The sequence below is a fragment of the Leptinotarsa decemlineata genome, unplaced genomic scaffold (genome assembly GCF_025532065.1).
Source record: "Leptinotarsa decemlineata unplaced genomic scaffold, Ldec_3_MD MMD2_tig00026374_RagTag_RagTag, whole genome shotgun sequence".
NCBI lineage: Eukaryota > Metazoa > Arthropoda > Insecta > Coleoptera > Chrysomelidae > Leptinotarsa > Leptinotarsa decemlineata.
In genome coordinates this window covers 1,592,293-1,618,112 of record NW_027412710.1, presented here as the reverse complement: position 1 = coordinate 1,618,112, position 25,820 = coordinate 1,592,293, and the positions used below count along the sequence as shown (strand labels likewise).

General features: G+C 32.6%; 1 protein-coding gene and 1 long non-coding RNA gene across 4 annotated transcripts in view; one reads left to right on the top strand and one right to left on the bottom strand.

The window, feature by feature from the left end:
- Positions 1-25,820, top strand: part of Efa6 (Exchange factor for Arf 6) — a 221,775-nt gene that overhangs the window by 4,948 nt on the left and 191,007 nt on the right. The gene's annotated exons all lie outside the window — the stretch shown is intronic.
- LOC141486814 (uncharacterized) lies at positions 296-11,211 on the bottom strand. The gene is made up of 3 exons (XR_012468059.1): positions 10,954-11,211; positions 10,551-10,756; positions 296-1,323 (listed from the first exon to the last, which is right to left on the bottom strand). It is a non-coding gene; the product is annotated as an uncharacterized lncRNA (long non-coding RNA).

Here is a 25,820-nt window from a genome sequence, read left to right as displayed (position 1 = left end):
AGCTATCAAAAAAGGAATAACTGCGTATATATTCGAATTTTTTATCCATTTCTGAAGACGGAGGTAGATTTTGGCCTCCGAAACGTAAAAGATTGTGGAAGGTAACAATTACCCAAAAAAGGTCGATAAAAAAACTGATTTTTTCCTCCACAAAAAATGACTTTCGTTGAAGATCTAGTTTCATAAGCAGGTACATTGAAATTGATTTTTGGTAGAAGAAAGACACATCACTATCTATCATTTTGTACAATAATAATAATACTTTTATTGCAAAACGATCAACACAGGACACAGCAAATATCAGGGTCAGGTTAAAAAACAAGTTAAAATGTATTTACAAAATCTATAAATTATGGGGGATGAATATATTAAAATATTGAGATACAGCACAAAATCTTAAAAATATAAAAACAGTATTGAAATACATAGACAAAGATTTAAAATACAGCTGACTTGGAAAGTCTGAAGACTAATTTCAACATACATACATGTTTATTGCATCATACACTTGAAAAAGTATCTGAAACTAATTTTAGCACATATACATGTTTATTAAATCCAACAATCAAAAGAATAATAGCATTTCTGCTTCAAGTAACTATGACAGAATTTCTGAACTTCTTCAGGTCCGTAATATCTTTTAGTTCTTGGAGTAGTGAGGTATATGCTTTGATTGCTTGGTAGTGTAGAATTTTCTCATAATATGTTGATTTATGGTAAGGGACATATAACTCATTTCGATGCCTAGTGTTGAAGTTCGTATTTGCAGAATATTGATAAGCGTTTGTGAGAAACAGGTGGGGATATTTCTTTACGAAGTTGACAAGTCCCGGGAAATACAATGAAGGCACTGTCAAGATGTCAAGTTCAGAAAAGTAAGTCCTATATGAAGTGTTACAATCCAATCTTAATATACATCTTATAATTTTCTTTTGTGTTATGAATATTCTTTGTGAGCTTGATGAAGAGCCGCAAAATATGATCCCATAAGAAATACTTGAGTAATATGACAGATACTTGGCCCCGTAGATATCGTATAACTTCACAGATGGAGTTCAGCATAGTATTCAAGATGTTAATGTGTGATTCCCAGCTGAGGATCGGATCTAGTATAACGCCTAGGAATTTTATATGATGATCCGATGTGGAATCGATTTACATTTGAGTTGCACATGTGGGGATTCCTTAAAGTTGTTTCTTTTACTGAATGTTATTTGGCCCGTTTGTCCAACATTTAACTTAAGCATGTTTTCTTGACACCATTCGCTCATGCTTTGTGAAACAGTTGAAGCTTTTGATGAGAGTTCGGACTTAGTATATTTCCTGTAACAACAACCGATGTGTCATCATCAAACTGATAAATACTTCCAAGTTTCAATGCTTGGGATATATCATTCACATATAACAAGAAGATTAGGTGTCCAAGAATTGATCCTTGGGGTACCCCTTGCATGATACTAGCTTTGCTGGACAGGTATTGGTCTTGTTCATCCATGATAGCAACAACTTGTGAACGATTTGATAGATAAGACTCAATAAGCCTGTGACTTACACCCCTAATACCATAATCTTCTAGTTCTAGTTCAAAAGTTTTTTATGGTTTACCGTGTCAAAAGCTTTTGAAAGGTCAAAGTACAAGTCGATGATTAGATACTGCATCTTAGTATGGGGTGGCTTATTCAAAACATCACTACATAATCTTGATGTTATTCAAAATACATTGATCAAAATCGCATTGAAAAAGGATAGGAGATATTCTACAGAGGTACTTTATGAACAAAGTGGTTTGTTCAAAGTCAGAAAATTATACGCTCATCAATGTTTATTATGGATTTGTAGGAACCCCATTAACAGCATTTCACATGAATATAATACGCGAATGACCTCCAACCAAGCAATTATCATACCACGCTGTAGATGGAGTCATAACCAGAAATTTGTGACATATTTTGGCCCGAAATTATACAATAAGCTACCACTCCATTTGAAGAATATTAATAATTATCATAAATTGAAGAAGGAAATGAAAGTTTTCATCAGAAATCATTATGATCAATTGCAGGATATCTTTGAAAATGTTTAAGCTAAATTACCTGCTCTCTCTTTCTCTCTTCTTATTTCCTCACTATACCCATCATTCTCCAACTGCGGTTTTTAACATTGTGAGGTGGATAGTATTATGTAACCAAACGACCTATTTTAGTTTTTTCTTTTTTTGTATTTATTTTATTGTACATTATATAACACACCTTATATCAGTCTGTAGCCACGACACAAGCCTAGCTTAGGTGGTTACAGATTGTGTAATATATGGTTATATGATAAGACATTTGAATTGTAAATCGTAATTGAATTGAATTGTAAATCGCACGGAAAACAAATCATGTAACTGAATAATTGATTGACATGAAAATTGAATAAAATTACTTACTTACTTACTTACTTACTTACTTACCGAAGAGTTTCCCCTATCCACACTTTCCGTGATACGTTTAATTGGGAATCAATGTGGGCAAAGTAACCATTTTTTGCCACAATAACGAGACGTTAAAAAGTGAAAAATTCAAGTAAAGCAATGAAAACAAAATTTTTAATATTCAAATTTATTCGAATTCTTATTATTAAAAGTTACATAAAAATGATTTTTCATCATTTTTATCTCTGTATAAAAAAATTTTATAAACAATTGTATTGTTTATAGGATATTTGGGGGAATTTTCATCAGTGATCATGGTTTTTAAAAACAAAATCGTTTCTTGAAATTTTTTTTTGTTTAAAAAAGCATTTGTTTAAAAAACATCTGTTTAAAATTTTTTGATTAACATTTTTTTTGCTACTAAATATGAATATTAAGGAACGATTTTTTTAGAATCATAATTTCTATTTCTCTTTGGTATTCCGAAAGAAATTTTTTGATTTATATTTTCTTTATTTATTTAATAAACAATTTGTTTTAAACCAATTATTTTTCACGATATATATATATATATATATATATATATATATATATATATATATATATATATATATATATATATATATATATATATATAAAAGGTAAATATTAAAAGAAAAGAAAATAAAAAATAGAGAAACTTTTTTACACAAAAAGTGACATGGTTTGTTTTTGGTAGTAATAAAAAAAATATATCGTAAAAATGAATTTGTTTAAAACAAATTGTTTATTAAATAAAGAAAATATAAATTAAAAAAAAAGCTTTTTTTTTTCAGGATATCAAAGAGAAATAGAAATTATGATTTAAAAAAAATCGTTTCCTAATATCCATATTTAGTAGCAAAAAAATTGTTAATCAACAAATGCTTTTTTAAGCAATGAAACAATTTTTTTAAGAAACTATTTTGTTTTTAAAAATCATAATATTCATCACTGATGAAAATCCCCCCAAAAAAGTTTCAAATATCTTATAAACAATACATTTGTTTATAACAATTTTTTCAACAAATAGAGCTGAAAATTATGAAAAATCATTGAAATAATAAGAATAAATTTAAATTAGAAACAAAATGTTTATTGCTTTAATTGAATTTTTCGCTTTTTAACGTCTTTGATTATTAATAACAAAGTGGAAAATCAAAATCTTTTAATTTTTTCAACGGAAATACACACATCGGAAAAGTATAGGGATATTTTTAAAAATGGCAATAACTTTTTTTTTAGATCGCTTTAGGGAAAAAAAAAGTTGACGGGTGATTATTAAACGAATGTAACTTACAACAAAATTTATTAAATGGTCAAAAATACTGAGTGCGCATTTAAGCAAAACTAAAAAAAAATATGGCTCTTCTTTGGCACCCCGAAAAAAAATCATAATACAAAAAAAATTGGAATCAGTACAAAGTATGGCCTCCACGCTGGTTTATTACGGCCCTACATCTATCGTGCATCGACAAAATGAGATTGTCAATGTCTTGTTGAGGTACATTTGCCCATTCAGCGATTAAAAGCTCTCTCAATTGAAACGTTGTGTGAATGTTCCCCATATGCGGAGTAATTCTTCGTTGAAGCATGTCCCACACATGCTCGATGGGATTCAGGTTCGGTGATTGTGCTGACCATGGCAATACATCAACTCCTTCGTTGGTGAGCCAGTCAGTCACTGGACGCGCGACATGTGGACGAGCATTATCGTGCATTAGGTGGAAGTTTTCACCAACAGCACCAGCAAACGGACGGACGATAGGTAGAAGAATGGTGTCGAAGTACTGTTGAGCTGTTAGGGAGCGATTTGAAAAAACGAGATCGGTTCTGCCGCCGATCATGATTCCACCCCATAGCATTACTGTACCACCTCTGTATGTGTGGACTTCCTGGACGTGTCTCAAACGTTCATTATTTCCAGGTCGTCTCCACAGTCTTACTCGACGAGAATCTGGATGAAATCCAAATCTGGGATTTGCATCCCAGTTTTGATGTTCTTGACACCACTCTAATCTTCTACCGCGATTGCCTCTCGACAAAGGTGGACATCTAAGTGGCCTTCTGTTGTGGAGATCTGCTTCATGCAGTCGATTTCCGACAGTATCACGACCAATGGTTACCTGGTGCGTCTGCTGCAACACGTTAACCAACTCAGGTGCTGTGATTGTCGGTTGTCTTCTTGCGGTTAAGACCAAAAATCGGTCTTGAACTGCAGTTGTAGCGCGTCCTCGCCCTGGATGTTGTTTGGCTGGACTGCCAGTTTCACGGAAACGCCGCCACAATCGACTGATAACACTTTGGGAGACCCCCAAACGAAGAGCTACATCATTTTGTCGCATGCCACCTTGAAGAAGCCCTACAGCTCTATTCATCTCAGCCAATGGTAAGTAAGTGATGGCATTCCATGTTAAAGCACAATATTTCCATTTTAATTGCTGAGCAAGAACTGCATAGAATGTACAAACTCGACACTTTCAGATTATTCATTTTAGCCGAAAACCTACAGTTTGTAAAAAACTTGATAAAAGATTAGTTACCGTTTTTGCAGGCTTTGTTCATCCCATAGAAATCTACAGGGTAGTCGAGTGTACCAATTTAATCGAAATTAAACGACCTCATGCATTTATTTTTATGATATTTAGTGTGTTTTAAAAATATCCCTAGACTTTTCCGATGTGTGTATTTTTAGGAGGCTTTCAAGAATAGCTCCAAGAAGTGCACAAAATTTGAGGTTTTAAGTTTAACAATTAGCAGGGTTTTTATGTAAATTTAAAATTTGTAAAAATTGGTTGATTAACTAAAGTATATCTAATAAAATAATCACGGGAAAAAATTTTTTCCAATGGGTATTCGTTTATTTAAGTGTCTAGAAGGTAAGTGAATTTTTTTTGTTAATAATGATATTTAATGGGTATAATTTTACAAATATAATATTTCACCTAAAGTTAGCTAAGGGGTCAGCTTGGTCATTAGAGAAAAGAAATTCGAATTAACATAGGTAGGAAAACGTCATAATAGCTGGTAAGTCCAAAGACAATGGGTACAAAGAACAATAAAGGAATTGAAAATTTAATTATTTGTACATGGAAATATGCCTAAATATACAGGTTGCTTAGGTAAAGATATTCAGGGGTATTAAATTTCATGAGGATAAGTGGATTAGAAAAGACCCATACATTAGAAGACCAAGATTGGGAGACCCTTGAGAATAATGCAAAACTAAATAACTTGAAGAGGGTTAGTTAACAATCCCTTGCCCTGCATAAAAATAATGCAATAAACCAATCTGCTTTGTTGTAGACATTTTAGATCTGTCAACTGTATGGTAAATATTAAAAATTTAAGATTCACAATTCACTGTTTAAAAAATGATGATTTGGAAAACTTGAAAACAACCTGGAAGTGGAAGGGTTGTCAAGATAGAAATGTCAGCTGTATTTTTACTGTTGTGGTGGATTGTGAATTTCCAAATCTGTTTGAAATCTGTTTTTCCGTTAACCAGCTGTCGCACCCCTACGAACGACAACTCTCAGAAGTCGAAACTTGTGCGAGCTAAGGATTAACGAGGTCTTACCTTTTAACGTGTGATTCCTAACATGTATATATATATATATATATATATATATATATATATATATATATATATATATATATATATTCCTATTTAATTATATGCGAGCGCTTTCGACAGTTGGTCGTACTGTCATCATCTAGGCTATACTCAACCTTCAGTTTGAAAAGCCTCTAGCCCCTGGCTATAGGCTTTTTCAATTGTTTATTTGAAAAAATTTTTATAACACATATTGGATATTTGACTGGTTTCCTGAAATAGAATACAATTTTTTGTATTACTGTTGTTTTTCTTTTAAATTGATTCATTTGTTGAATGTTTATAATTTTTTGTTTTGTACGTACGTAAAATTGCTCAAATGGTCACTAAAATTCTCACTGATGCTTATAATTATGAAAATGAATTCTATATTAAGGATTCTTTCGATTTTTCCAATTTTATAAATGAAAAATCACTACCTCCAGGTTATATTCTGATCAGCCTTGATGTGATTTCACTTTTTAGCAATATACCTATGAATCTAGTGGAGAAAAGTATTATCAAAAGATGGAGTGATATAAATAAAAATGTTCAATAAACCAAAAAAAAATTATTGAAATAATTGGTTTCATCTTCAACTCAAGTTATTTCTCTTTTGAAGGTAAATACTATAAACAAATTCTTTGTACACCAATGGGAGGGAGCTACTATTTCTCCTATTATAGCTCAATACGTAATGGACGATCTTTTTGAAAACATACTTCCTAAATTGAGTTTTGAAATTCCTTTTTTAAAGAAATATGTTGACGATGTCATCTGTGCAATATCTTATGACAAATCTAATGAAATTCTTGATGTTGTTAATAGATATGATAAAAAGTTACAATTCACTATCGACCCTTCCTTTTCTTGATACAAGAGTTATCCGTAAAACTGGTAATTCTTTGATTACAGATTGGTATGTCAAACCTACTAATTCAGGAAGATATATCAATTACTATTCCTTTCATAAAAAATCTGTTGAAATTAATTTAATACTCTGTTTGAAAAAAATTATAGAAAAATTAGTACACCCTTCCCTCCAGCAAAAAAATCTCAGACTTCTTAGAGACATATTGATCGAAAATTCTTATTCCAGAAAACTTCGTAATAAAATAATTTTCAATTCTGGCAGTAATACAAATTCCGATGTAATTAACAGAAATGTATGTAATGATAATTCACCTATCAATATTTCTTATAAATCTAACCTTGGAAATTTATCTTCAAATATCATAAAACTTTTTCACAATGAACAAAATATCAAAATATGCCAAAAATATATTAAAACTATAAAGAATTTGAATAGTAAATTGAAAGATGAAACGAATACAACAAAAAAGTCAAATGTGATTTATAACATTCCTTGTAACAATTGTAACTTGAATTATATTGGAACATCTAGAATTCTTAATGATAGAGTAACTTCACATAAAAGTGATATAAAGCTTAATAAGAAGTCATGTGCATTAGCAGAACACTCTATAGAAACAGGACATAAACCAAATTACTCCAATATCAAAGTTTTACATACAGAAAAAAATATTTCCAAACGCCTTTTTCTTGAAATGGTTGAAATTAATAAGTATTCTGATTGTATGAATAAGAAAACCGACGTTGATAATCTCAGCAGTATATACAGTAACTTACTGGAACTACATCAAAAACATAATAATAATGAAAATTGTATTAATCAATAACTCTTTCTTTAGAGTCAAAAATTATGAAATCATCATACCCATGAAAAATGACATTTATGTGAAGGTATGATATTTGTCAATTTATTCGTCAATTTATATGTTCAATTTATTGTTTTTCGCTCATTTTTACTGTAAGTATGATTTGTAATGTTATTCAATGGCAAAACTATTCACAACTCATTAAATTATAGGCCCTGAAGAAGCTTCCCATTTGAAGCGAAAGCTTGGCAAAGTAAAGCAGAGTTTGATTTTTTGACTGAGATACCCTGTTAATCTATTTTACCGTACATTTCTCCAGTCGCTATTTTGATTTCAATTTAAGAGCCACCGGTGGACAGCTGTTTCAGCATATTGGGCATCGTCAGTACTGGGCAGGCGGTCCTCGATTGAAGAGAAAATGGGAAAAACCAAGAAACGTACTTAATGAAAATAACTGCGTAAACGCAAGCGAGACATAAGTGGAACACCACCTATTGGTGTGACACCCAAGTCAACTTGCCAAGTTTTTATGTGAGTGTTGGTGGTTTGACCAATCAACCGACAACTGCGGTAGCAGAAATTTGGGAAGATAACCTGGAATTTCATCGAAAAACGAATCCACATGTTTCTAGAAATGATATGAAATCGATAATGGTAAAAGCAGTCAAGCTGCTGGAAAGTAATTCCCTGAAAATCAAAATATAAATAGATAAGTACTATTTTGATCACTCCCATATTGATTTCAATTTAAGAGCCACTGGTAGACAGCTGTTTCAGCCTATTGGACATCGTCAGTACCGTCAAAACCAAAAAAAGTACTTGATGAAAATAACTGCGTAAACGCAGGCGGTGGTTCCACTTATGTCTCGCTTGCGTTTACGCAGTTATTTTCATTAAGTACTTTTCTTGGGTTTTCCCATTTTGTCTTCAAGGAGCTGTTGGAAGATAGGTTGCACTGTATCGTTTACTTGAACTATACAATAATGTTTATAACAATTATAAAAACTCAAATATCAACTGGAAAATATCACTGCATACTATATTGTTGCCGTGATACGACATGACAACTTTTTTTTAATATCAATCATATATGAAATTTGTAAATCGAATTTCAGCGTGTTCAGCCATACGAAATGAGAATTAGGACATCGACTACCGAGAAATCGCTGAAAATTTAATTGCATCAAAATACGTGTGTATTGTCGAGATAACAAAATGACAAAATAGCATTTTGTTTGGGAAACTGCTATAAAAAATTTTGATTTATTCAGAGTGAGGGTAGAGCAGTGAAACCAGGAATGTTGTGTTTTAGTGCTAAATTTTTATTTCAATTTCTGAATGAAAAGCTATAACTATTAGTTTACCAGGAAGTGGTGATAATAACACTTGAATTTATTGTAGTAATTTTTCATCGTTATTCCACTTATTAAATGGATAAAATGTATCTTTTTGGGATTAAATGTGAAGTATTCTCACAGGTATATCGAATTGATATTTTGGCTCACTATTATTAACATAGCAAGGTGAATTAGATACTCATGAGAATTATTGATTCACATTCTAACATTCCTAGGAGTGATTGAAAATATACTCAATTATACTCAAATAATATTATACTCAATTATACTCACTTCGCACTCGTCCCGGATTTTGTTTCAAAAACGTTTCCGGTTATGTCAAAATACTTAATATACTATATAATATGTAATATACAGGCCGTTTCTTTTATCATGTGGTAACATTGCTATATTCTAAACCGTGACAGATACGAAGACGATTAAAAGGGAAAAAAGGTAACTGTTATCGGGAACAATACAATGGTCGAAGAAAATTTACGGGGACTCTCGCCCTTCTCGAGTTACACGGGAAAATCAAAAATGCTGTTTTTCGTTTTTTTCGAATGGAATTGTTATTTCGGAGAATATAAAAAAATGATGAAGGAAAATGTTATTGTACTCGAAGTGTACTATGACGATGTTATAATAAATATTCATTAAAACGTTTCGTATCAACATGGCCACCATCAACTTTTTTTTGAATACGGACCTGTCTTTTTTTTTATTATACATATTGATAAAGGGATATCTGTAGTTGGTGTTGAAAAAACTTTATGCTTTATGTATCCCCATACAAAAAATCTAAAGGAGTAAGATCTGGGGATCGAGCTGGCCAGTTAATTGGCCCATTGTTTCCACTCCATTTTCTTGGGAATAATGCACCTAAATGTTCCCTTACCATTGCTGCATTATGAGAAGGAGCGCCGTCCTGTTGAAAATATTGTATTTCATGGCGGATATTCAGTGGCAACTCATCTAAGCAGCCATCGAATTCATTGAATAGAAAATGGAGATACATTTCACTATTCAAATGATTATCGTAAAAGAAAGGGACAAGGATGTTTGTTCTCACAATTATCAACCAAACATTTATTCCGAACCTTTCTTGGAAATTGGTTTCCCTATGTAAATGCTCATTTGTATTATTCTACCTATAATGGATATTTCTGTTAAACCAACCATTGTTGGTAAATTTTGATTCGTCCGTCCATATTATTTTTTCACAAATATTTCCAACTTTCTTATTTCTACGTCTTAACCACTTCGCAAATGGTACTCTCCTTCCGTAATCCCTTTCATTCAGGTAATGAACTTTGCATAACCTGTAGCATTTATATTTGTTCTTTTTCAAAATAGTTCTGGTGGATTTTACAGAAATCCCCATTTCGTGGGCAATTTCTCGTAAAGAACAATCTTGATTAGCATAATTTTTGTAACTGACCAACCCTAAATTAAAAAAAAGATGTTTTCACTCTGTAAATTTTTATGTGGTAATATTTGCTTACCCATAACATTTATTTGATTCCTCGCACTTCCAGCAACCACACATTTTCTTGTGCTATTTCTTACAGGAAAATTGATCAGAACTCCAGAAACAAGTTCAGATATTCACTTGCTAAAATTAATTTCGATACCAGTCACGTCAACGATGTTGATATCATATTAGACAACTACATGAATGATTTTCTTTGATGTTTCAATTGCTCGTTTCCTAAAAAAAACTACAAAAATTTTTTTTTTCTATGAAAAGTTGAAAAATCAAATTTCCACATGAACTAAATCAAATGAGAGAAAGGTTAAAAGATTTGGATTGGTTACGCAAGAGGACAGTAATGGTAAAAGAAAAGTATAAATTACTGATGTACACTTTTACACTGTGTACATTTTTATGGGGTAATATTTACTTACCCAAAACATTTATTTGATTCTTCACACTTCCAGTTACTACACATTTTCTTTTTTTTTTTTTTTTCTGTCGAATGCACCATAGTCCCTCAAGTTTCTTTCTAATCGTCTAATGTTCGGAATACAACGATTCGGGTATAGCTCGACATACATATTACTTGCCAAAAGAAGATTTCTATTTGATTTCGCATAACTAAATAGCATATCAGTCCTTTCATCATTTGAATACATCTGCGATATATTCATAAACGTCTGACAGTTCTCAACAGATATCAACAACGCATTCATTTTTCCTGCCTTAGAAACCAAGCAAAGTCTACTAGTCCGGTCAAATTAGACTAAAAAATAAGAGTGAAAGTTCATAAATTAACAACAAGCTGCAAATGCGTGTAATTGTTTAAAACATAGTTGAAAACAAGATTTTAAAATTCCGAATGAATGCGATGCCTGGGAAAAAATTTATTCGAGGTCAACGGTCAAAAATCTCGAAAAAAAATTGGTTTTTCGCGATTTTCAGGAAAACGGCAAGTTTTATCATAAAATAACTTCAGATAAAAATTGTAGATTATAAAATTCTCTACAAAAATGTATTGATACTTTTTTTTCTTAGGGCCACCGTTTCTGAGATACGACGAGTCAAAAAGTTGTAAAAGTTGTAATCGTCATTATATGCATAAGTGTGCCACGTATATACATCTCTGAAGTTGTAATTTAAGTATTAAGTATAAATATTGGTAAAACGGGCCGACGTACTGATTATTGAAACAGCTATAGAGCAATTTAATTTGACAAATACAACTATTGTTGTTGGTGAAGATGTAGACTTAATCGTACTTCTTACTGCTCGAACTCCACCTGAAAAAACTATTTTCTTTCTAAAGCCAGGAAAAGTTCAAAGTCAAACCGAAATATATTCGTCAAAAAGTTTATCTACTTTTGCGAAGAGTCAAAATCATGTACTATTTTTACACGCAATAACTGTCTATGATACGACGTCTGCATTTTACAGGAGGGGTAAAGCAAATAGTCTTTGAAATGTTTGAAAAACAAGATTTAGTTCAATGTGCTGAAGAAATTATCACCAACGGGATTCAGTTTCTTCTTTCTATGTACAAAGCTCCGAAAAAACCACCTGATTAGATAAGTATCGATATGCATGTTTCTTAAAAAACACTAAAAATAAGAAATAGGTGCAATTAGCTTGTCTTCCTCCAACCTTAGTTGCTGCTCTTGACGCAGTTTACCTACACCCAGGATGAACATCAAGAAGAAGAAGAAGATCAAGAAGAAGAAGAAGAAGAAGACCAAGAAGAAGAACGACAATCGGTTTTATAATTTCCAACCCTTTCTAATATATTTTATTATGCAAGTGTTCAATTTGACAGTACACTACCTCATAGGTGGCGTGGAAGTACGAGTAAGTCTACATCTTCACCAACAACAATAGTTGTATTTGTCAAATTAAATTGCTCTATAGCTGTTTCAATAATCAGTACGTCGGCCCGTTTTACCAATATTTATACTTAATACTTAAATTACAACTTCAGAGATGTATATACGTGGCACACTTATGCATATAATGACGATTACAACTTTTACAACTTTTTGACTCGTCGTATCTCAGAAACGGTGGCCCTAAGAAAAAAAAGTATCAATACACTTTTTGTAGAGAATTTTATGATCTACAATTTTTATCTGAAGTTATTTTATGATAAAACTTACCGTTTTCCTGAAAATCGCGAAAAACCAATTTTTTTTGAGATTTTTGACTTTTGAACTCGAATAATTTTTTTTACAGGCATCGCGATCATTCGGAATTTTAAAATCTCATTTTTAACTATGTTTTGAACAATTACACGCGTTTGCAGCTTGTTGTAAATGCATGTACCTTCTAATGTCTAGATTGACTGGATTATACGCTTTTGCGATGATAAATGAATTGAGATGCTTTTGATCATACCAAATTATACAACATTCGAATTTTGACCAAAAACTAGGGAGAAATAAGCATTGAACGAAGGCAAAAAATGCCAAAACGAAAAAGTACCAATTTTCACTGTGTTAGGGTACCTACCTGTCGATTTTATTTGGTTGTCTGAATTATATTTTGAAGAGATCGAAACAAATTTCAAAAGAAGTGACGACAGGACCGTAATTGAAAAGTGTTTTCACTGATAATGGTAGTTATTTCAGATGAAGCGCTATAAAAATATCAAATGTGATATACCCTTGGATTGTGAATTTATTGCTTTATCAATATCTGTAATAAAGACACTTCGACATTTTCATTTTCCTTTTTTTGATATTCTCCAAAATAACGATTCCATTCAAGAAAAAAAACGAGAAACAGAATTCTTGGTTTTCCCCGTATAACTCGACAAGGACGGGAGTCCTTGTCGAGTTATACCCGATGACAGTTACCTTTTTTCCCACTAAAAAGAACATTGCTATGGTTTTTGCTTACTTTCTTATAATCACTACCTCAATATTTGAAAGATCTGAGAGAACAACTCAACACCAGAGTTGCCAAGGGAGAGACCAATCTCACGATAAGGTATATCAATGGGATACCTAAAATTGTACAAAAAAACTAACTAAGGGTAACTCTCCAGTTAAAACAATGAAGAAAGTAGAGTTGTATTATCAAAATGTTCGTGGTATTAGAACTAAACTTAAAGATCTTGAACAAAATGTAGCAATTAGTAACCATGACATCTTATTACTCACAGAAACTTGGTTGAATGATGACATTGGAACTGAAGAAATAGGGTATTTAGGAAAGATCGATCGCCTCAAACCAGTTCCAAATCTAGAGGTGGAGGAGTCCTTGTGGCAATAAAAAAAATCATTTCTCAAGATCCATTGTTGTTGAAGTGCAGAATGTAGAACAAATCTTTGTCTGTACAACGGTCCATGGCTTGGAAGTCATCATCGGTGCTGTTTACTTACCTCCAGCTTCCAATCTTGATTTGTACATAAACCACTGTGCCAGTGTTGAAAGTGTATTAGATAGGTTTCCTCAGCATGAATTCTTTTTATTAGGAGATTATAACTTGCCGAATATTGACTGGTTTAATGATGATCTGGGTATATCTGCCCTTAACAATAACAATATTGCAACTCAAACAATGATAGACTGCTTCTTCTCTTTCAATTAAATAATATTAACAATTGTTATGGTGTTATGTTAGATCTTTTATTTTCAAACGAACCTAATGACTGTATTGTAGAAGGGTCTAGTGACTGTTTGTTGCCATGTGATACCCACCATCCAGCGCTAGCAATAACATTATCAAATCCTAATGATTTTAAAGAGCTAGAATATGAAGATTTTCTTTTTGACTTCAAAAATGCGAATTATGTTGGCTTAAATTACTATCTAGCTGGCATTGATTGGGACTCATATCTTGGCAACATAACTGACATTAACCAAGTTACTGAAAGTCTTTATGATATTTTGTATAACGGGATACATAATTTTGTTCCTGCCGTCCGCCTCTCAAAGCCAAGATTTCCCCGTTGGTTTGACATTAATTTGAAGGTGCTAACTATGGAAAAGAAAAAAGCTCACAAACAATACAAAACTAGCAAAAGTTGGGATGACTATCTGATATTTTCCAATATTAGAGCTCAGTGCAAATCAGCTTGCAAAGTAGGTTATGAAAATTACATTAAAACAGTTGAAAATAACATAGCATCTAACACTAAATATTTTTGGAACTTTGTGAATATCAAACGGAAAAATAATGGCTTACCTGAGACTATGTATTGTGATAATTTGACCTACGACAATGGTAATGATATTGCAAATGCATTCGCACAACAGTTTCAATCTGTGTACAAGCCTGATACTGTTGATGAAATTCCAACCTTCACCACTGATAAGACTGTGGAAATGAATAGTTGTGCAATTAGTTTGGAAATTATTTGTAATAAATTATCTCAATTGGATCCATATAAAGGTCCAGGACCTGACGGTATTACAACAATGTTATTGAAAAATTGTAGATTTACTCTGACAAAACCACTATTTTTGCTTTTTACAGCTTCACTCAGTCTAGGTGAGGTCCCTCTGGTATGGAAATCGAGTTACATAACGCCTATATATAAGTCTGGAGACAGAGCAAACATAAAAATTTTTCGCCCCATTAGCATATTGAGTGCTATACCTAAATTGATGGAAAGCATCATATGCGATAATATAAAGACCCCTCTGAATCAGGTTATAATTGATGAGCAACATGGTTTTTGCCAGGGCAAATCGACCAATACTAATTTGTTGCTCTACTCTCAGTATATCTTAAATGCTTTGGAGAAAAAACAGCAAGTGGATGTGATATACACAGATTTTTCCAAAGCATTTGACACAGTTAATCACAGGATTCTCGGTGCAAAATTGGAGGCAATCGGTTTCTTTGGGAATTTATTGAAATGGCTCACAAATTATCTATGTAACAGAACACAAGTTGTAAAAATTAAAGGATTTACATCTCAACAAATCTCGGTTAGCTCAGCAGTTCCACAAGGAAGCCATTTAGGACCATTCCTATTTAATATCTTTGTCAACGATATCAAAACCAAAATTAGTCATTCTGAAGTGTTAATGTTTGCTGATGACTTGAAAATATTCAAAACAATTGTATCCACAGTTGACTACGAACATATTCAGAATGACATTACATCTTTTACTGAATGGTGTGTAGACAATGATATGGACGTGAATGTGTCTAAATGCAAAAGTATGTCTTTTTCTAGATCACTTACTCATTACAACAATATGTATACTATAGCAGGCAAACTATTAGAATCGGTGAAATCCATACGAGATCTTGGTGTAGTGGTGGATGTCAAAATGGATTTTCACCTGCAGTATGAACAGATCTCTAGCAAAGCAGGACTATGCAGGACTACAAAAGACTTCACCAACATTAATTCTATCAAGTTATTGTATTTCGCTTTGGTTAGATCGATTACAGAATATTGTAGCTGTGTTTGGTCACCAACTTATGAAATTCATAAGTACACTATAGAAAAAGTACAAAACAAATTTATAAAATATATTGCCTTTAAGTTGTCTATACCTCTCAGTGATCACTCTTTTTCAGAAATTCGGTCTGTAACTGGTTTACCGAAACTTAGTTTACGCAGAGAACATATAGATATTATATTCCTTCATAAATTGCTTAATTTTAGAATTAATTGCTCAACTCTTCTTGCCCAAGTAAATCTTCATGTTCCCTCTAGAAAAACACGAAATAATCTAACCTTTGCAATAGATTACCATAGGTGTAACTATGGAATGCATTCTCCTTTATCAAGAATAGTCATAAACGGGAATAATACAAAATTCGATCTCTTTCATATTTCCGAGGATATTCTTAGAAATAAGTTAAGATATACTTATTCTTAAATTGCTAGTATCTGTCATTTACTTTTATTCTCGCTTCATTTCGATTCTCTACTGTAACTGTTTAAATTGTTATTACTTATAATTAAATTAGATAAGATTTGTGTTAACAATCTGATATTTGTGTAACTTATATTAAATGGGAGTTACCCGTGAATAAATAAATAAATAAATAAATATGAAATAAGTTTTGAGTATACTGCAATAAGTTTTGAGTGTATTTTATCGAATTTCGGTAACCACATGATTTTAATTTATTTTATCTTAATTGTTGCAATACACTTGAATGTGATAACATTTTTGAATAGAGAATGAGACCTTTCAAACGATATATTTCAAACCTATACTTTCCATTTAAAAAATTGGGGGTTGTACTTGTCACTCGAAGGGGGTTGAAGGTAGGGGTAGCATTTTTCCGTTGAAGTATGTCAAATTATAATTTACATTTGACGTGTTTCAGGATTATTCTCAAATGTGTACAGTAACCTAAATAATGAATTAATTCCATTTGGCTTTTACACACTGTATAATTCAGTTACCCATTTAAACACGAGGAAACCCATTCAACAAACTCATTCAAATTGACATAATGGAATAAAATTATAGAAATAACAAGTTATTATAATGTTAAATGTTATACACATACTTTTTGTTGCAATCTTCACAGCTCATTTGTTGAATGTTCTTCTTTTCCTCTTCGGCCTTTCTCTTATTCGGGTTGCCCAACACTTGTTTAAGTGAAAAACGAGAAATACAACTTTAAATGTTTTTTAACCCTTGTATTTGTAACTATCGTCACTGTAGTTTCGTCCTATAATAATAGGGGAGCACAAGCGGGGATTTCGGGATTTACTAAAGCGCGGCAGATTAATATACAGGGGGATACCTTGTACCCGGTTATGTACGTTCACCAAATATGAGCCCTATAAGGCCGCCTGTGAGGGATAAAGGATCAGATTAGTAAAAACAAATTGATCATCAGAAATTCTCGAGCGCGTCAGATTAATGTAGGGTGAGTTAATTACCTGCTAAAAAGTGTATATTTCAATAATCTGACAATTTGAGAGTGGCGTAAAGAAAGGGGAGGGCAGCAAAGTTGTAAAAAAATAACGTCATTTCGACATTCTCGAGCGTAGCTAGTTTTTTTTTATTTCGAAGAAAATAATTCAAGGATAACTAAAAATATATAATCTGACGATTTCCGCAAGCCAAAATAACAAAAATTCGTCGATAAAAATTCTGTTGCCATGACGCCATCACAGCTGATCACAGAGACTCGCTCGTGATGAAGATGATGATTAATTAATCAATTAATTGATGGATGTAGCCGTTACTACGTGGTAGGAAATCATAATGAAGAAAAGAGAAATTAAACTTTCTATGTTTTCTACCACTTTTATTCGTCCTATAAGGACATTTTCAAACTCATACAATATATGAAAATGTCCTTATTGGACGAAACTGCAGTGACGTTAGTTACAAATAAAAGTGGTAAAAAACATATAAAGATCCATTTCTCTTTTCTTCATTAATTAATCAATTGATTATAAAAAAATAAATTTTTTTGAGCATTTTTTTAAAAATTATTTTCTTATAAATACAAGTATTCTACTTAAAAAACATACACTTATTTATTTGCATGTTACTTCCTGAGCTTTTCAATTGATTAAGTTCAATGAATTTAAAAAAAATTTAAATATTGTTTTTGTCAGATTAAGCGAATCCCTCTAGATAATCGTCAGATTATGAGACAGCACATCTAAAACATGAAGATGAACCATATATATCATAATCTGACGCGCTTGAGTATTTCAAAATGGCGAATTTTTTTTGCACATTATAATAATGGACGCGAGTTTGCATCAGATCGAAATCGTCAGAATATTGTAAAAGAGCTTTTTTTGTTGTACTTAACACCCCCTTAGAAAATCTGACGCGCTCGATTAAATTTTTTTTCTTTTCACTTTTAACCCTTACGTACAACCACCCACACCATGCAAACGATCAGATTAACATACCAACATTATTAAAAATACGTAGGACATTGATGCTATCAATATCTGACGCGCTGGAGTATGTCCATGCAGCAGTATTTTTTTACATATTTAAAAGTCTATAGCCGCTTCCCCCACCGATGAAAAGGTATATGTTATATAACATTTTTTTCTTCTTATCATCTAAGCTTTGCAACCTAATATGTCTCAATGACGCTCGAGTAAATCCCCATTTTGCATCGTGGGCTCCCCTGCTATAAGGACATTTTCAAACGAATATTGTATTCGTTTCGTATTATTCAGTTTCAAACGAATACAATATTCGTTTGAAAATGTCCTTATAGGACGAAACTACAGTGACATTAGTTAGATATACAAGTTACATAGTTACATATGAAGGTTTATTTTTCATTTTTCCTAATGATCTCCTACCACACAGTAACAGCTACATCTATCCATTTACTTGTGTACAAGTGTACAGATTTAATGACTACTTTCATGTTCATGAAGAACTATAAACTTTGATTCTTTGTATTTCTGTATTTCTGTATAGAGGATTTCTAAATTTTCGTTCATTATTTAATTTATTGACTATGTTTCAAGGATACCCGTTTTCAGCTATTTCCTTGATAACTTTTTTCTCGATGTAATTTCTTCATTTCGCCAAGAGGAATGTGGGCAATGAAATGTAGTCCCGCTGTTTTTTGTCGTGGATCACAGAAGCTGTTACTGTATAATATGCATACATCATTATATAGGCAGTGACGCTAGAGCAGTAAAACCAGGAAGGTTCCAATTTATGAATGATTAATTGATTTTGCTTGGGCAAATTTAGAGACTGGAAAACTTTCAAAAACTTTAATTCACTTAATTGTCAAAACTGACTTGATACCGATGATATATAAAGTGTTTGAATATCTATTCCATTTTTTTTGAGTGAGAATTCTACCACTTCTGGTAGTTCTGGAAATTTGAAACACTAATTCTAATAATCCATTATTTTTTATTGCCTTGTACAACAACAATACATTGCATGCTACGTGCTTAGACTGCTAATTTGCAATTTATAACACTGTTAAAATGTCGTGTTTCATTATCGTTCGATTATTCAATCTTATTATGTCTCGATCTACCTTTGGTTCTATTTATACTAATAAAAGAAAAATAACATCTTTATTCTTAATTTGAGTTCATTTCCTCCAGGTTGGTAATTTAATTCCTAATAATATGGGGAAGATCTCTGTTTTATACAGGGTGGGTCAATAAAATTCCCTCGGTCCATTGCTATCAGAGGAAACATTTTTTCGAACAGCTCAATTTTTTGCAGTCATATTGATAAATACTATCATTAAAAAATATTTTCTCGCATACTGGGTGGTTCGACCGAGCGTGGCCAACAAAAGTTATATTTTTTTAAATAGTACACCCAGGTTTTACCGAGCACCCTATATATTGTTTCCGAAAGTCGAGATTCCCGAAACTATCAAAGTGATGTTGACTAACTCTTCCTAAAAATTCCTTAGAGAGCTAAAACATATGGAATCGAATGACGTATTCATATACTGGGTGTTCCATTAAAAAAAAATGTAATTTTGATGGGCCACGTTCGGCTGAATCACCCAGTTTATTTGGTTGAGTGTGAATAGGTGTGAGCCACAATAAATCCTTACGGGTTGCGGTTGGACCTAACCTAACCTATTATAACAACAAAAATACTGCCTCTCGACCCGCGGTTTGCTATTTAAAATGTTTCAAATGAGGGGGAAGTTCATTGTTAACGTTGCAATAAGCAAAGTTCAATCAATCAGTTTGATGTAATCGAAATCAGCATGAGGCGTTTTCAATATGGTCAAAAAAAGACACGCCCGAAGAAGCCATTGTATGGCGAAACACACGTTGCGTTTTTGTAAAATTGTTTAGTGAAAATCTCACAAAGTGTTTTTTGAATACGTTGGTCAAAAAAATTAAAATAGGTATATATGCTGAAAAAATTCTGTAACTGTCCATTTTTTGAACCGTCTATAGTCAATGGCTATACAGGGCTTTTCATGATGAGCGTTAATTAGCCGTTTCTGACAAACTATTTAACGGATCAACCAGAAAATTTCATAGTATACATAAATCAATACACGCCTAAAATATTTCAGACGAAGCGGCGTTGTCGCTTCTACTATAAAGTAGCGGCTTCTTTGATTTTTCAAATGGAACACCCCGTATATAATATCATATTATGATTCGTTGTCACTTTGTCAACAAATTCATATACTATTTCCCTATACCTATCTATTACCGTTTAGAATATATAAATTAATTTCGATATTTTTTTTACCAAACATGAACTTTTATAAATGCTGACAATCTTGAACTCTCTTGCACTAAAACGATCAAATTTGAAATGGAGTGGAGTGATACTATGAGGATCTTCACTCCGAGTCATATTTTCATTTGCCTCATACAGGGTCTTCAAAAAATGCAGATACTTTGATATCATGAAAAAATGAGTGGAACTCAATTTTTTCAAATGGAACACCCTGTATATTTCAACATTTTTGAGCTCTACATCCAATTTTAGATTAACTTTGTTCAGATAATACTATTTCTATTTTGAACCGTTTTCGAGATAAACTGTTTCAAACGGAAACTGACGTGGTTTTCTTGCTCGTTTTTTTTGAATTCATCACTTATTTTGGATATTCAACTTTTTTTTATACTTAGTAATATTTCTTTTTGATCCAGCTGTCTCAGATCAGTCAATTCGAAATTGGTATGTACCTACCTTAGAAAAAGTTACAATTTGTATACATTGAGGTATTCGTCTCTAACGTACAACAGTACATATTAATATTTTTTAATAGTGTGCTTTGGAAAAATAAATAAACCAATTATTTAACGTCAAACTTTCGTTGGTGGTTTTGACTGATTGTGATAGCTACCAATTATAATAGAATAATGTCAAGATTAGGTTACAGTAATGAAGATTTCTTGAATTTATTAATAATTTATGGTGAGTGCAATAGAATTGCAAGTAGAACATGTCGAGTATTTCATGAAAGATATCCACAACTTCCGAAGCCGAATAATAATGTGATAAATCGACTACTAAAAAACTGTAGGTTGAATGGAACCTTCCGTCCAAAAATCATTCGTAAGAAGACTAAAGTGGATGATGATGACAATGGTATAACAGTTTTGGGATACTTTCATGCATTTCCAAATGCTTCTCTGCACGAGGCTAAAGGGAGATAGGTATACCCTACGTGACAATTTGTCGAATTCTTAACAAGCATAAATGGCACCCCCTATAAGTTCTACTGTGTCCAACATTTGAAAGAGACTGATTTACCTCGTAGAGTGGAATTCTTTGAATGGTTACTTGTCAAGACTCAATAGAATGAACATTTCCTTGACAATATCATATGGACAGATGAGACCAAGTTCACAAAAAATGGAGTTTTCAATAGACACAAAAGTCATTATTGGGCGCTAGAAAGGGGTTTTCAAGAAAGATGGCAATTCAATGTATTTTGTGCCATAAAGAATGAGTCAATTTTTTATATCGAGTTTTATGATGATAATTTGAATGCATCAAAATATGAAGATTTACAGAGGAATGGAATTCAAATAATTTTAAATAATAGACCAGGAAGAGAACGTGGATGGTACCAAATGGATGGTGCTCCACCCCATAATTCTCATTCAGTCAGCGAAGCTTCAACCGAAATCTTCGAAGACAGATGGATTGGTAATAATAGACCTTTTCGTTGGCCTCCTAGAACACCAGATGGCAATTGTGTGGGGTTTCATTAAAAATATGGTTTACTCTACTCCAATAACAACAATGGAAGATATGAAATCGAGAATTATAACTGCTTTCAATAGTTTGACTCCAGACTTGATCAGGAGCGCTACACATGACAATCTTTTGAAGAGATTACATGTTTGTTTAAGTAGAGGTGGAGATGTGTTTGAACAGATTCTGAAATACACTGACGATTAAATTAACTCATTAATTTATGGGTTTATTATTTTCAGTTCGTGTTTCAGCGTTAATAAAACTATTGTTTGAAGAGAAGTTTCATTCGATGGTTGAGGAGTATTTTAATAATTATATTTTCATTGTATTATCTGTGACTAATTGAGAAACATCAAACGAAATCTGTTTTACAAAAATGAGTGATGAACAAGGAAACCATGTCAATTTCCGTTTGAAACAGTTTATCTCGAAAACGGTTCAAAATAGAAATAGTATTATCTGAACAAAGTTAATCTAAAATTGGATGTAGAGCTCAAAAAGGTTGAAATATAAATGGTGTTCCATTTGAAAAAATTGAGTTCCACTCATTTTTTCAAGAGATCAAAGTATCTGCATTTTTTGAAGACCCTGTATGAGGCAAATGAAAATATGACTCGGAGTGAAGATCCTCATAGTATCACTCCACTCCATTTCAAATTTGATCGTTTTAGTGCAAGAGAGTTCAAGATTATCAGCATTTATTAAAGTTCATGTTTGGTAAAAAAAAATATCGAAATTAATTTATATTTTCTAAACGGTAATAGATAGGTATAGGGAAATAGTATATGAATTTGTTGACAAAGTGATAGTGAATCATAATATGCTATTATATACGGGGTGTTCCATTTGAAAAATCAAAGAAGCCGCTACTTTATAGTAGAAGCGACAACGCCGCTTCGTCTGAAATATTTTAGGCGTGTAGGTCATATTGACTTATGCATACTGTGGAATTTTCAGGTTGATCCGTTGAATAGTTTGCCAGAAACGGCTAATTAACGCTCATCATGAAAAGCCCTGTATACTTTGGGCAAATAATACATCATCCACAAATGTTATTGGAAAATTTCAATATTGCCTTCACATACTATACTGACCAAACAGATATTTTTCAAACTCAAATTGAAACTTTTATTTATTTTATCAACATGTCTTAAACCGTCATTAGTTGCGAACAAAACAAATAGTCTTCGTAATATAAATTAATTCGAAAATGTAATCCTTATGAGTTTTAATTTCTTCAGACCAATGAATGCAATAAATGTAATAATTGAAATAAGGAATTACGTATTACTCCTTGTTACATTTTTCAATGGTTCTACGGCTAGAAACTTGACTTTCACTTTCAATACTGGTTAAAAACTTGAATATCCATTCTACCTTATATTTAATTGAGAAACGAAGAAAACTGGAAATGATACGAGAGTAATAATACAGGGATATTCAAATTCGAGTCTATTCATGGTAATCTCATAAACATTTAGAGATGAAGAGTAGGTTAAGTTGTAGCTGAGTTGCCTGTTTTTGGAAACTAGTGAATTATCTCGAAAAGTCAACTGTAGTTTTCATAGTTCCGGAGATACGGAAAGTCGAAAACGTTAACGTCTTATATCTCCACCCCCTAAAACTTCCAAACGTTTATCAAAAACTTGAGTTTTCCTTTTCAGTCCTCATTTCTACTCTCTAGTGAATCAGCGATATAATGTTTAAGAAAAATGAGCTGGCACTGACTCTGAACTGTAGATGAATTAATTTTTCCTAATTCAAAGCTCATATGAAGTTTATGAGAGAAGTGCTACTTCTGCGAAAGCCGGTGCTGCTGCCTCTTTAGGAGAAACTTCCAAACTACGGAAATGTCAGAATTTGGGAAATGGTTATATCTTTCGCCCAATAGCTGTTGAAACTTTTGGTGTGTTTGGCTCTGAAGCCTTATCAATGAAATTGGAAAAAAGGTAACCAATGAAACTCAGGAATCAAGGCCACATCTTTTCTCATTCAAAAAATTAGTATAACCATCAAAAGAGAAAATGCGGCTTCTTTTTTCGGTACTCTTCCTGAAAACTACCATATCCTATGGGATTCACACTATAACAGTTAGGACCAGCTCTTACGATATTATTGTCTGCCCACTTGACTATTATTACTCCATGATTTTTATCGATTGCAGATACATAGCTACCACAATCTTTCTTCTGCATCGTTTTTTTATGGGCAAGTGGACAACTATTTGAAACTCTATTATCTCTAAAAGTACCACTTCCTCCGTACTCTTTGAGGCGTAAGAAATTGAACAAATCTACGCTCATAAACAAATTATCCAAGTAAAATTTATAAGAAAATTCAGGATGTGGCAAGTCTGCTAGCATCGAGACAAACGGTGCAGTACATTTTCCAAAAAGGCGTTCGTATTCATCGACAGCATTTGGGTTTTTACCTTGATACATATCAAAGTCGACAAGATATCCATCTTTTGCATTCAGACACCACATTTTATATCCAAAGCGAATTGGTTTTCCTCGAATAAACTGTTTACAGTTGTGACGTTCATAATACTTTATCATCGATTCGTCAAAATCCAAGAGTTCTTGAGGTTCAAAATACTGCAAACCTTTTGTCTTGAGGGCATTGATCAGGGGTCGTAATTTATACTTTTCATCGGTGGTATCAATGAAATTGTTCTCAGCCAAATGAATGAATCTCATTATCTGAACGAATCGATCACGTCTCATGGAATTGCTCACTATTATGTTTTTCATGTCCACACCACTGTCCCAAAAATGCCGTTTACTGGGTTTGGGATCATACCCACTCAATATCAATATGGCTATAAATGTTTTCATTTCTTCGGAAGTGACTTGAGGATCGGGGCAGTTCTTGAATAGTGAATACTTCTGAGTTTCTCCCACAAATAATTCTATTATATTGTCATCAATAAATATTTCGAAGATTTCAACAGGAGAGTTTTCAAGAAACATATTGTAGTTTTGTATCGGGAATATTCGACTTCTGGAAACTACTATATCGGCATTTTCCTCCCAGATAAACTTATCTTTCGATTTCACCTTTTCAGGTAATGAGATGTTACCATTATGTACTGCTGTATTGTCTGAAGTAACCAGTAATCTAGTGAAAAAGCTCATAAATAGGGCATTCATTTGATAAAATAGTAAATACAGCCTCCTCAAAAAATCAGATTGAAAGCTCTGCTTCTCGATTCATGGGTTATTCTCATCAAGACGCCCAGAAATTTCTTCGTTATTTTTTGGAAGGTTTACATGAAGATATTAATATAATTAATGAGAAACCTAACGGAGATTGACGAAAAATTGAGCAATCACTGAAAAGCACAAGACTTCTGGCTGAGATATTTGAATATGAACATGTCTAACATGGACAATTTCGTTGGTCAATTGAAATCCACGATGAAATGCACACACTGTGAAAACTCATCAGTATCCTTTAATCCTTTCTGGTATGTGTCTCTCTCCATACCACAAAGAACAGACCAATTGAGTTTGTGGCAATGCTTGGATTCGTTTACAAGTTTATTGTTATGGTCTCTATCTTGTTCAGATATGCCGATAACAAGCACATCGTCTCATGATCATCATAGTTGCGATTGAGACGTTGACGAGTGAACATCGTTAGTGACAAAAGTGATATTTTACAGTTTACAACC